The sequence below is a fragment of the Uranotaenia lowii genome, chromosome 2 (assembly GCF_029784155.1).
Source record: "Uranotaenia lowii strain MFRU-FL chromosome 2, ASM2978415v1, whole genome shotgun sequence".
Classification (NCBI taxonomy): domain Eukaryota; kingdom Metazoa; phylum Arthropoda; class Insecta; order Diptera; family Culicidae; genus Uranotaenia; species Uranotaenia lowii.
Window position 1 is genome coordinate 47,979,793 of NC_073692.1, and position 13,490 is coordinate 47,993,282.

Sequence of the window (13,490 nt, forward strand, 5' to 3'; positions counted from 1 at the left end):
TTCTGTTCATTCTCGTATTAATCTAGGGAATTGGACTGACCGATGCACTGTAATAAATTAAAACCGACATTGATTATTTGCAGCACTGTCGACATTCCTGAGGTTTCCACTAAAGCATAAATCACTACAAATCTGGACGCGTTAAAACGGGTCTATCTCGGAGCTATGTAAACGAATAAAAAAGTTTTATAAGCAAAATGTAGGGTTTTTATTGCACTTCAAAGGAAAAATAAGAAAAAAAATATTTCGATGTTTTTTTGATAAAATTTCTAACTTTTCGTCTAGAACCACTCATCAAAGCAAAACGGATCATAATGAAATTTTTAGCACTGATATAGGAAACATTTCCGAACAAAGTACTGTCAAAACATTCCAGATCCAACTACTAGGAGCGCAATGGTATAATAAACAGTGCGTCCAGATTCATGGTGATCCATGCTTTACTTTAGAGAATGGACAGAGATGTTCAACGAATCAATTTTTGAAACAAATTTCACATGGGGAAAATGCGATCCTGTTCAGATAGCAAAATTTAGTTATAAACAGTAGCTAACGGGTGGCAACTAAAATTTTTGAATTTTTCTTTCAAAGTGAAAATTAGTCAAGTATACTTGAAGTAAGTTTGATTAATTGGAATTAAAGGTATATTGTCCATTGTTGAAAAAATAAGTGAACATTTGAAAACGGTCCATAATCGGATGTTTGCCGGAGCTTCCGTTTGACGTCGGAACAGGACGGCTTTCATGTCAATTTTGTGAATACATCTCTTGATTTTGTACGCCAATTACTTACTTAACTTAATGATCCCGCGCCGATCCTCCGATGCATAGGGCCGTGGTAAAAGACCTCCACTGTTGACGATCCGGAGCCAGCGTCTTCACCTGGTCCCAGTCAAGATTCTCGTCGACAGTTCGGATTTCAGCGGCTAGGCTTCGCCGCCACGAGTTTCTGCGCCTGCCTCTTCTTCGATGACCTTCTGGATTCCAATCTAGCGCCTCTCTGCAAATCTCGTTTTCATCTTTTCGCAGCGTGTGCCCAATCCATCTCCACTTACGTTCCCGAATCTCGATTTCTAGCGCCCTTTGATGACACCGGCGATGTAGTTCCTAATTCGAGATCCAGTTGCCAGGCCACCAAGCGCGGATGATGTTCCGCAGGCAGCGGTTTACAAATACTTGCAGTTTTCGCGTCGTCACCGCCTATGTGCACCAAGTTTCGCACCCGTACAGCAATACGGATTTGACGTTTGAGTTGAAGATTCGGATTTTTGTTCGTAGAGAGATCTGACGTGACCGCCATATGTTTCGGAGACTTGCAAACGCAAATTGGGCCTTTCTGATCCGGGTTTCAATGTCTTTCCTGGTACCACCATCAGGCGTTATCTGGCTACCAAGATACTGGAAGCACTCCACTTTCTCAACTTGTTGCCCAGCTACCATGAAACTGGAGGGATTTCCTGTGTTGATCTCCATCGACTTGGTCTTTCCGACATTGACTTTGAGACCTGCTGCCTTGGAACTTTCGGTGAGGTCGTCGAGTTTGCTCTGCATGTCTTGTTGTGTTTGGGCGAGCAAAACAATATCGTCAGCCAGGTCAAGGTCGTTCAGTTGCTCCATTGTTAAAGGATTCCACGGCAATCCTCGGTTCGGTGCACAGTCGATCGATCTAGTCAGAATCTCATCCATTACGATGAGGAAAAGTGGCGGTGATAAGATACATCCTTGTCTCACTCCAGCTGTTACCGGGATTGGTTTGGACAAGACACCATCGTGCAAGACCTTGCACGAAAATGCCTCGTATTGTGCTTCGATGAGATGGACTAGTTTCTCTGGGACCCCTCGTCGCCTTAGAGCCGCCCAGATGTTTTCATGGTTAAGTCGGTCGAATGCTATTTCGAAATCAACGAACACCAGCAGAAGAGAGTCCTGGAATTCGTTGATTTGTTCCAGTATGATTCGTAGCGTTGTGATGTGGTCCACACATGATCGTCCGGATCGGAATCCAGCTTGTTGCCGTCGGAGTGTAGCGTCGATTTTCTCCTGGATCCTGTTCAGAATCACTTTGCAGAGTACTTTGAGGGTTGTACAGATCAACGTTATGCCTCGCCAGTTACCGCACTCTGTCAGGTCTCCTTTCTTCGGGACCTTTACGAGGATACCCTGCATCCAGTCGGCCGGGAATGTTGCAGTATCCCAGATGTCAGCGAAAAGACGGTGCAACATTTGTGCTGATAGGGCAGGGTCGGCTTCCAGCATTTCAGCAGGGATGCAATCGATCCCAGGTGCTTTGTTGGATTTCATGTTTTTGATTGCCGCTTCTATTTCAGCCAGCGAGGGCGCTTCCGAGTTGACGCCATTAATGCGACTTACTGTTGGCGCTTCGAGCTGCGGGTTTTGTTGGCCATCGCTATTCGTGACTCGGAAGAGTTGTTCGAAGTGCTCAGTCCATCGTTTGAGCTGATCTGTTCGATCGGTCAATAACTGACCTGCTCGGTCTTTTAGCGGCATTCTTGCATTAGTCCTTGCACCACTGAGGCGGCGAGAAATGTCATAAAGTAATCGGATATCTCCATTGGTGGCGGCTCTTTCTCCCTCTTCGGCTAGGGAGTTTGTCCAGGCTCTCTTGTCTCGTCTACAAGCTCGTTTAACTGCCTTTTCCAGCTCCGCATATCGTAAGCGGGCGGCTGCTTTGGCTGACCCGGTACATGCCTGCTCAATTCCGACTTTCGCCTTTCTCCGATCATCGACCATCCTCCAAGTTTCATCCGACATCCATTCACTCCTTCTTCCACAAACTTTACCGAGAGTACCATGGCTCGTCGTGATAAAGGCATTCTTGATTCCACACCACTGTTCTTCGACTGTTCCGTCTGTCGGCAGCTCCGAGGCTCGGGATTCTAGCTGTTCAACGTATGCCCTTTTCACCTCTGGATTCTCCAAACGGTGGACCCGACTTTCTCCTCGCGCCGTTGGACACGCGCAACTCTCAGTCGTATCTCGCCAAGGACGAGATGATGGTCAGATGCAATGTCTGCGCTTCGTTTGTTGCGGACATCAAAAAGGCTCCTTCTCCATTTTCGGCTGATGCAGATGTGGTCAATTTGATTTTCTGTTCGGCCATCTCGGGATACCCAAGTGACCTTATGTGCTGGTCGATGGGGGAAGAGCGATCCACCGATCATCATGTTGTTGTTGCCACAAAATTCTACAAACAGCTCTCCGTTTTCGCTCATCTGTCCTAGGCCATGGCGCCCCATGATGCGCTCAAAGTCCTGATTATCGGAGCCAATCTTTGCGTTGAAGTCGCCTAAGTGGATTTGAATGTCACCCTTCGGAATTCTCTCAACCACGCTGTTCAATTGACTGTAAAACTGCTCTTTCTCCTGCAAGTCGGCAACGTCAGTTGGCGCATAACACTGGACCATTGTAAGGTTTCTAACCCGTGTTCTAAATCTGGCTACGATTATTCTTTCGTTTATCGGTTCCCATCTAATGAGGGCCGCGTAGGCCTGCGGGCTTAACAGGAAACCAACTCCTCGTTCCCGAGAAGCATGTTCTCCTCGTATGCCAGAGTAAAGCAGGACTTGCCCGGATTGTGTCTTGTGTTCTCCAGTATTAGGCCAACGGACTTCGCTCAGTCCCAGAATTTCAAGCTTGAGGCGGCTAGCCTCTCTAGCAAGTTGTTCCAGTTTGCCTTGTTGGGCAAGGGTTAAAACATTCCAAGTTCCAATTCGTGTCCGTGTTTTCATGCTAAAAGTCGTCGCCAAAGTTCCAGGTCGGTCATTTCTTTCGGATTCCGTAACAATTTCAAATCGGGAGCAGTAGGTTGTTAGCCTAAAGTCCCTATCCCGCGATGGGGCTGCTATCTTGGACTTAGCTGGCGGGAGCCGCATTTCATAAATTCAGCCGCTTGCTGCAAGACAGACGCTGTTTGAGCCGCCCCTGACCTGGAGAACAGACGCTCGGTTGTTGTTGCACGCCGCCCTGACCTGGGGAACAGACGCGTGCGGCCACCTTCTCAGTCTGCATGCGACCAAAGCATCCACCGGGGTTGGGTACCCGATCTCCGCTTAGGTTACTCGCACCCCAGCCGGCACCGCGGGGAGGTAGAGATAGGAGTTGTGAATAAGAAAGAGGTGATTTGACCACTATGGGGTCTCGTGTTGCACATTATCCACCGTTTACCAGCCAATTACAATGAGCTCAAAGTTCTGAAAAAATCTTCGATTGGACGACACTTAGGCAGATTTGTCGGGTTGTAGTTCTTGGGTACAGATGGGATCGAATGGGCATCCAGGAGGGATTGTGTTTTTTTGGCATAATGCGATGACGCCTTATCCAGCCAAAACACGTATTGTCCATCTGCATGATGTTTGAGTAGAAACGGCATAAACATTTTCTTTTAACATTCATTCTGGTACACATCTTGATTGACAGCCAAACCAGACGTCTTGAACCATGGCTTAGAGATACCTCTCTCGGAATTAACAATGAACAGCATAGCTTTCTGTTCTGGAAAAAAGAGGAGAAGAAAAGCTAACACACAACACTCCATTTCCTCTGAGCTCGTTTATGTTTAAGTATTGGTGCCTTGAAAAAAAATCCAAAATTTTAGTTGCCATCCGTTCTGTCGTTGTTTTTTTTTGCAAATTTTAGCACTACCAGAAGAAATGATTCAGTTATACTCCTCTTCGATCTACTTTCAACCTAGAAGCTTTTAAAGCTATTCTCAATTTGAAATTGGGGTCCGTGTTTCATGGGTCGGATTAGTCAGTCACCAAAATAGTATAGATGACGAATAGGTTACATCGCAAAACCCTAAGCTTATACGGAAGATAGAAGCCTCCACTTATATTTTTACCGGCTTTCTTCTAGTTTGTTTGCGGTACATTGTAAATTACTCTCCAATAATTCTTCTCAATGTTTTATAATGACCGTTCAAAATTTAAAAGCATTGCCGTTCTTATCTTGAATGTCGATAGAAAATTCTGAAGGCATTAAACTTCACTCCCCATCCAGTCACTTGAAGATGATTTATTGACTCGAATGGAACAGCCTCCATTTTCCAGCCAGTTATTACGCATCGGAAAACCCCTTCGACAGTAAAACGGCAGGAATCTGCTAATCCTTTCGGCACTTCCATAAACTTAAATTAAATACCAGTAGCTTTTGGCCGACACCTTTCAACTACCTACTTGGCGGAAGGAATTTTCTCCAACTCCCGATTTCCCGATTCAAACATCAAACGGCAGGAATCCAATAGGGCGGCGTTGGCTGATTTCCGAACATTTAAACCACCATTCCGGGAAATGCGAAATGAAATGCCGCTTAAATGCTTTACATTTCTCGAGTCGGTAATAATTTATCACAACTTCCATTCTCCGGCGTCGTTGATGTTGGGTCGATGTCGATTGTGGATTGTAGGAGGAGCATCGCTTTTTCGGGAAAAACTCCTTTCGCGCTGAACCAATTCCCAACTTCGGTCGAAAGCTTCCACCAAATTAGCTTTAATATGTTTGAATGGGGCTTAAAAAGTTTTTCGGGAGAAACATTCTCACCGTTTTGCATTTTCAGACTGCGGAGCTGCGAAGTCAATCGGATGGAAATGATGGTGTCCAATCCGTTTTTTATCAATTTTCGCAACGAAACAAACAACTCAAAATGGAAAACTAAAACTGTTTTCAGAGATCAGTATTTGCCTGCCTCGCAAAAGTAGGTAGTTGGTTGAATATTCAACAGTGTCAAATTAAATTAGATTAGCACATTAGCCTTTCGGTTGAATTCCGGCGTGTGTTCGTTTGGCGTGTTTTCATCCGCCCGAAGCTTTTTGGTTGGTTTTTTTCTGCTACACATCCTAAATGAGAACCAGTTAGCATCATCATCACCCACACTCGACCCCCGGACTTCGGACTCCGGACAGCGGACCGGAACTTTGGCCGACCGGAAAAGCGAAAGTTCCATATCCTCCCAAAAACCATTCCATTGTTGACTGCTGGCTGATGCTATGGTCGTCTATTGGCTTTTGTGCTGCTGTTGTTGTGGTTCAAAATGAGTTGGCTCCGTTTGATTCAATTAAGTTGAGGCTCGGCGTTTTTCGGTCGGCCCCAATGCCAAAGTTATTACGGTTATTATTATTATGGTTTGTAGTAGAGTTAATTTGATAGGTATTCAAAATTTGATTGGCATTTTATTTCTGGTGCAGCAGATGGTTCTCGGCCGATTCTTTCTGTTGGAGAGTTTCGAAAACGTTCGATTTTGCCAGAGCAAGAATGAAAGTATCGAAACGGAAGTATGGAAACTATAAAGTTATGAGTTACGAAAATATTTTTATTTTTAATGTTGTAATTTTAGATTCAGTATTTGCAAACATAACGAAAAAAATTGGAAATCAAAATTTGATTTTTTTATGCAAAATGATTAGAAATGAAATAAAACGCTGAGATATGATGTTTTTTAAAACAATTTTAGGGATCGAGGGTTTTCGGATGAGCTTAAGCTTTATTTAAATTAACTTTTTCGTCAATACAAATGTTATGAAATCGATTGGTACATTTTTGTACCTAAAAATATTCAATTTTCGAAGGTGATGGAAAGTATTAGAGAAACATGAGCTATCAAAGAAAGAAAGAACATAAGCCGTAAATATTATGAATTTCTCGAAAAAGATACAACGGCTCACTGGCAGGACTTAAACCCGCAATCTCCGCTTCAGTACTACGGCGCGTTAGCCAATTTCACCACCGGCTATTGATCGGTGGAGCTCGACGTGTACGCTCGTGTCGGTCGATTCCATCACTTTCACCTTTTAAGTCGTAAAAATGAACCAAATTTTCAATTTTGGGGAAAAACTGAAAATCCCCGGCGTAAACCCGTAAGACAATCAAAAAAACCCCATAATCGATAAAAATCTTTTAAAATAAACAGCCGCTCAATTTATAAATAAAACCATTTTTTTCCCATGTTTTCAATTATTGCGATTTCCGATATATTATTATATAATCAATATTTCGGAAACAGCAGAAAAAGATTGCGAATAGTTCATCATTGAAAGCTTAAACTGATAATGTACAGGTTGGATAATGGGTTTTCTTGAATTGTTCAATAAGAAACTGAAAAAAATATAAATAAAGAATTCCCAGTTTTGTTATAAATATTGAAAACATGAAGTATATACTAACTGGTTTAACCAAGGGATTGCATTGGAGAGAGAATTCTTTGCATTTGGGATGGTAATGATCAAAATTCCACAAAGCTTCACAAATTGCAACAATTTGCAACAATTAGCACATTTTCACTCTCTCTGAGCACCGTTTCCTCTCATTTTAACTTAAACCTTCTAATTCTCTCTCACAAATTGCCACAAATTACCACAAATTCAATCATTGGCTTCACAATTTGTGTGATCATTGACGATGATTCTCCGTTTATCTCAGTCCCCTGGGTTTAACCTTGCACATTCTGGCAACCTTACTCTATCGGACTTCTTCAAATGTGTGTTAAATGTAAGTTCGAAAATTGACACGGATTCATGGGACTACAAAACTGTTATATTGTAAACATTGAGGCAACATATTTCAACAGATCGTCAAGTTGTGTTTTAAGGCTTGATTTGATTGAAAAAGAAAGGAATAATAAAGGATTAAAATAACATCAACTGTAAGCTTAGCAAGCAATACGATTTTGAACTTTACAAAAATAAGTATTGTTCATCTAAATAATCAAATCTAAATAATATATTAACAGTAACTCTAAACATCCATAAAACTCTAAGAAGTTTAATGGTACAATTTTGACAATTTTGACAGTTTTGTCAATTTTGACAATTTTGAAAAGTTTGACAATATTGACAATTTTGACAATTTTGACAATTTTGACAATTTTGACAATTTTGACAATTTTGACAATTTTGACAATTTTGACAATTTTGACAATTTTGACAATTTTGACAATTTTGACAATTTTGACAATTTTGACAATTTTGACAATTTTGACAATTTTGACAATTTTGACAATTTTGACAATTTTGACAATTTTGACAATTTTGACAATTTTGACAATTTTGACAATTTTGACAATTTTGACAATTTTGACAATTTTGACAATTTTGACAATTTTGACAATTTTGACAATTTTGACAATTTTGACAATTTTGACAATTTTGACAATTTTGACAATTTTGACAATTTTGACAATTTTGACAATTTTGACAATTTTGACAATTTTGACAATTTTGACAATTTTGACAATTTTGACAATTTTGACAATTTTGACAATTTTGACAATTTTGTCAATTTTGACAATTTTGACAATTTTGACAATTTTGACAATTTTGACAATTTTGACAATTTTGACAATTTTGACAATTTTGACAATTTTGACAATTTTGACAATTTTGACAATTTTGACAATTTTGACAATTTTGACAATTTTGACAATTTTGACAATTTTGACAATTTTGACAATTTTGACAATTTTGACAATTTTGACAATTTTGACAATTTTGACAATTTTGACAATTTTGACAATTTTGACAATTTTGACAATTTTGACAATTTTGACAATTTTGACAATTTTGACAATTTTGACAATTTTGACAATTTTGACAATTTTGACAATTTTGACAATTTTGACAATTTTGACAATTTTGACAATTTTGACAATTTTGACAATTTTGACAATTTTGACAATTTTGACAATTTTGACAATTTTGACAATTTTGACAATTTTGACAATTTTGACAATTTTGACAATTTTGACAATTTTGACAATTTTGACAATTTTGACAATTTTGACAATTTTGACAATTTTGACAATTTTGACAATTTTGACAATTTTGACAATTTTGACAATTTTGACAATTTTGACAATTTTGACAATTTTGACAATTTTGACAATTTTGACAATTTTGACAATTTTGACAATTTTGACAATTTTGACAATTTTGACAATTTTGACAATTTTGACAATTTTGACAATTTTGACAATTTTGACAATTTTGACAATTTTGACAATTTTGACAATTTTGACAATTTTGACAATTTTGACAATTTTGACAATTTTGACAATTTTGAAAATTTTGACAATTTTGACAATTTTGACAATTTTGACAATTTTGACAATTTTGACAATTTTGACAATTTTGACAATTTTGACAATTTTGACAATTTTGACAATTTTGACAATTTTGACAATTTTGACAATTTTGTCAATTTTGACAATTTTGACAATTTTGACAATTTTGACAAATGTCATGGTCATGTGAATCGATTGGTTTATCTTAAGTTTATCTAAGAGCCATAAATTGCGTGAATTTTTATTTAAAATCATTTTCTTTATAGTTTTTCAAATTTGTTTAATTTTTAATTTTTTTTTGATTATCTGTATTATTCCGTAAATTTGCAAATCGTCTCGTAAAATTCGGCAACTTTTCATATTTTTTAAATATTTTTTATATTCAATCCCTATCATTTAAAATTTGAATTTTCTTAAAATTTCCGTAACTTTTTGTTATTTTACGTAAATAAATATTTGATTGTTTTCATTATTCAATTTTTTCGTTAATTGCATCCGTTCATAGTATCGTCAGTATCGAAAAATATTTTTAAAGTGTTTAAAATCTCAAAATGTTTTTTATGTTTCAAACTTATAAAGCAACAGTCGAAAATTCTGCTGTAGCTCACCAAATGTGCTTAAAACACAAACCCTTTTCTTATTGACTCTTTCAACAGTTTCCTAGATATTCTACCAGCGAAAGCACCTCTATTAAGTATTTAGCGTCATGGAAGCGCCATCTGTCACCGGGCAGGCGATCCGATCTAGTGAACCACCCGCGGGAATATCTTTTGTAATAGAGCACCCCTAGAAATGTTTGAATCCAAGAGATGTCTATCCGTTTAACTTGCCGTTGAATACACTCACAAAATTGTGAAAAATTTTGTCGATCTAAGAAAGACGAAATCATCAGGTAATTGGATAATGTCAAAATGAAAATATGACATGTAGGTATCTATCATTAAAACTTTTGAGTGAATCATCAACATTTGGGTGTATCATGCGATTTCAAGAATTGGCGTTTGCCGACGGCATCTGCTGGCAGATTCTATGGAATGTACCTCCCTAGCCGGCAGCAATCTAGTACCTAGTAGTTTATGTACAATCAAAACCAGCATTGGCTGTCGGACGAGAAACGGCACGTCCGGCGAATCGTAATCAAACTCTCCCGGTGTCGATTTATTATTCAATACTTTATTAGCTGCTGACTGGATGAACAGGAATTACTGTTTGATTAGGTGTGTGGTTGGCTATATTTCGAGAAAGGTATTATGTAGATATTTATGTAGGCAGATGCCACCAGTGTGAATTGACGGCTATGAAAACATAAGTTTAATCGAACACGGAGAAGATAAGAGATTGTCAAGTTAATTTTTATACAGCTTTAAAAAAAAATAATGGTAATCTGTGTTAAAGGTTCAAGTTGGCTCCTGCTTGGAGTATTTGGCTGCATCCATATATATTTTCATGAAAATTCTGAAAAGGCGCATACTCTGAAAAGCCCGCAGTGGTTTTTGTGGTATTTTATCCATCAGGTTCAGGTCAGGTGAACTCATCGGCCATTTCGACCTTGAAATTAACCCCCATAAGTTCTTGAACTCAAATATTGGGATTTAATCCCTTCGTGGGGCACTGGGAAGTCCTGCTAGTGATGCTAGTGAGATCAACTACGTCGAGGAATTCTCTAAGGATACAACTTGAGAGTGCTCACCATCATAGGCGCCCCCATTGAAGCTTGACGGCCCCACCATATCGTTTTTCGGTAGTTCTGATCTCCAGGTATCTTCCAAGTGCAAGAAGGAATAGAAAAAATTCTAACACGTAGCGTAACGGACTTATTTTGGACCAGAAGACCAATTTTGGACCACCTTGTCTAGCTCACTTATAAAAAAAATGATCATGATTTTTTTTACTAAATATTGTTGAAGCCCGTGCACCTCATGTAATGCACTATTTTTTTAATTTTTAGTTGCTGTATAAGCACTGATCACACTGACATGACACTTAGAACAAAAATTCAACCATTTTCTGTCTAATTTTTTGTTGTCAGATTTTGCAGGTTCGCAATACCGACGGCAGGTGGCAAACCTGAAAAATTTGACAAAAAATGCCCTGTAGGAAAAATGGTCCTGTTTAGCCCGATTTTATCGTAGAAATTGCGTGTTTTATTTTTAAAATTGGGTGGCATTTCCTAACTGGGATAGCATTATCCAGAAAACGAAATCGAGTGTCCAGTCAGTATGGTCAGTGGTATAAGAGAGCTAGACAAGGTGGTCCAAAATAGGTCCCCTGGTCCAAAATAAGTTCCCAGCAAACAAGAAATCATATCAGAAATTATTAAATTCCTACTGCATAGTGAAAAGCTCGTATAAAATGTCGTCTGAAGTCAGTTTAAATCGGTATGATAGAAAGTCCGCCAGGTTTGTACATTTTTAAATGATTCTTCTCCCGCGCGCGGTTCAAGTGATAAAATCATCGTTATGTTCTCTCTGCAACCAGCAGTGAATCCAGATGGCTGAAAATCAGATGAGAATTGTGTAATATTGACTAATGAGAGAACTGGAAAATATTGTCGCTGGCCAGCGTTGCCAGATTGAAAACCACTCAAGTCCGTAGATTTTAGGAAAATCGAAAAATGTACTGAATTTTGGCAAAATAAAACTTGATGACCTTTTTTTTTTGGTCGTCAGGTAGAATTTTCAGTTATCCGCAGAATCCCTTGAATTTTTTCGATAATCCGTAGAAAATCCGTAGGAAATGCTAAAAATCCGTAGATTTCGAGCATCGATCCGTAGATCCGTAGAAATGCTGAAAATCCGTAGAACTACGGAGAAATCCGTAGATCAGGCAAGGCTGTCGTTGGCAACGAATTGAAGGATATGAGAGCAGAAGCATGCGCTCTCTTACATACTTCCGATAAGTACGAATAAGGTATCGGATTTCGGATATGGGTAGAGAGAACTTTTTACATTTCGGGGGACTGGGAACGTTAAAAAAGGAAATAAATGACAAAAAAGGACAAAAATGACAAAAAACGACAAAAATGGCAAAAAAGCACAAAAATGACAAAAAAGGACAAAAATGACAAAAAAGGACAAAAATAACAAAAAAGGACAAAAATGACAAAAAAGGACAAAAATGACAAAAATAACAAAAAAGGACAAAAATGACAAAAAAGGACAAAAAATGACAAAAATGACAAAAATGACAAAAATGACAAAAATGACAAAAATGACAAAAATGACAAAAATGACAAAAATGACAAAAATGACAAAAATGACAAAAATGACAAAAATGACAAAAATGACAAAAATGACAAAAATGACAAAAATGACAAAAATGACAAAAATGACAAAAATGACAAAAATGACAAAAATGACAAAAATGACAAAAATGACAAAAATGACAAAAATGACAAAAATGACAAAAATGACAAAAATGACAAAAATGACAAAAATGACAAAAATGACAAAAATGACAAAAATGACAAAAATGACAAAAATGACAAAAATGACAAAAATGACAAAAATGACAAAAATGACAAAAATGACAAAAATGACAAAAATGACAAAAATGACAAAAATGACAAAAATGACAAAAAATGACAAAAATGACAAAAATGACAAAAATGACAAAAATGACAAAAATGACAAAAATGACAAAAATGACAAAAATGACAAAAATGACAAAAATGACAAAAATGACAAAAATGACAAAAATGACAAAAATGACAAAAATGACAAAAATGACAAAAATGACAAAAATGACAAAAATGACAAAAATGACAAAAATGACAAAAATGACAAAAATGACAAAAATGACAAAAATGACAAAAATGACAAAAATGACAAAAATGACAAAAATGACAAAAATGACAAAAATGACAAAAATGACAAAAATGACAAAAATGACAAAAATGACAAAAATGACAAAAATGACAAAAATGACAAAAATGACAAAAATGACAAAAATGACAAAAATGACAAAAATGACAAAAATGACAAAAATGACAAAAATGACAAAAATGACAAAAATGACAAAAATGACAAAAATGACAAAAATGACAAAAATGACAAAAATGACAAAAATGACAAAAATGACAAAAATGACAAAAATGACAAAAATGACAAAAATGACAAAAATGACAAAAATGACAAAAATGACAAAAATGACAAAAATGACAAAAATGACAAAAATGACAAAAATGACAAAAATGACAAAAATGACAAAAATGACAAAAATGACAAAAATGACAAAAATGACAAAAATGACAAAAATGACAAAAATGACAAAAATGACAAAAATGACAAAAATGACAAAAATGACAAAAATGACAAAAATGACAAAAATGACAAAAATGACAAAAATGACAAAAATGACAAAAATGACAAAAATGACAAAAATGACAAAAATGACAAAAATGACAAAAATGACAAAAAT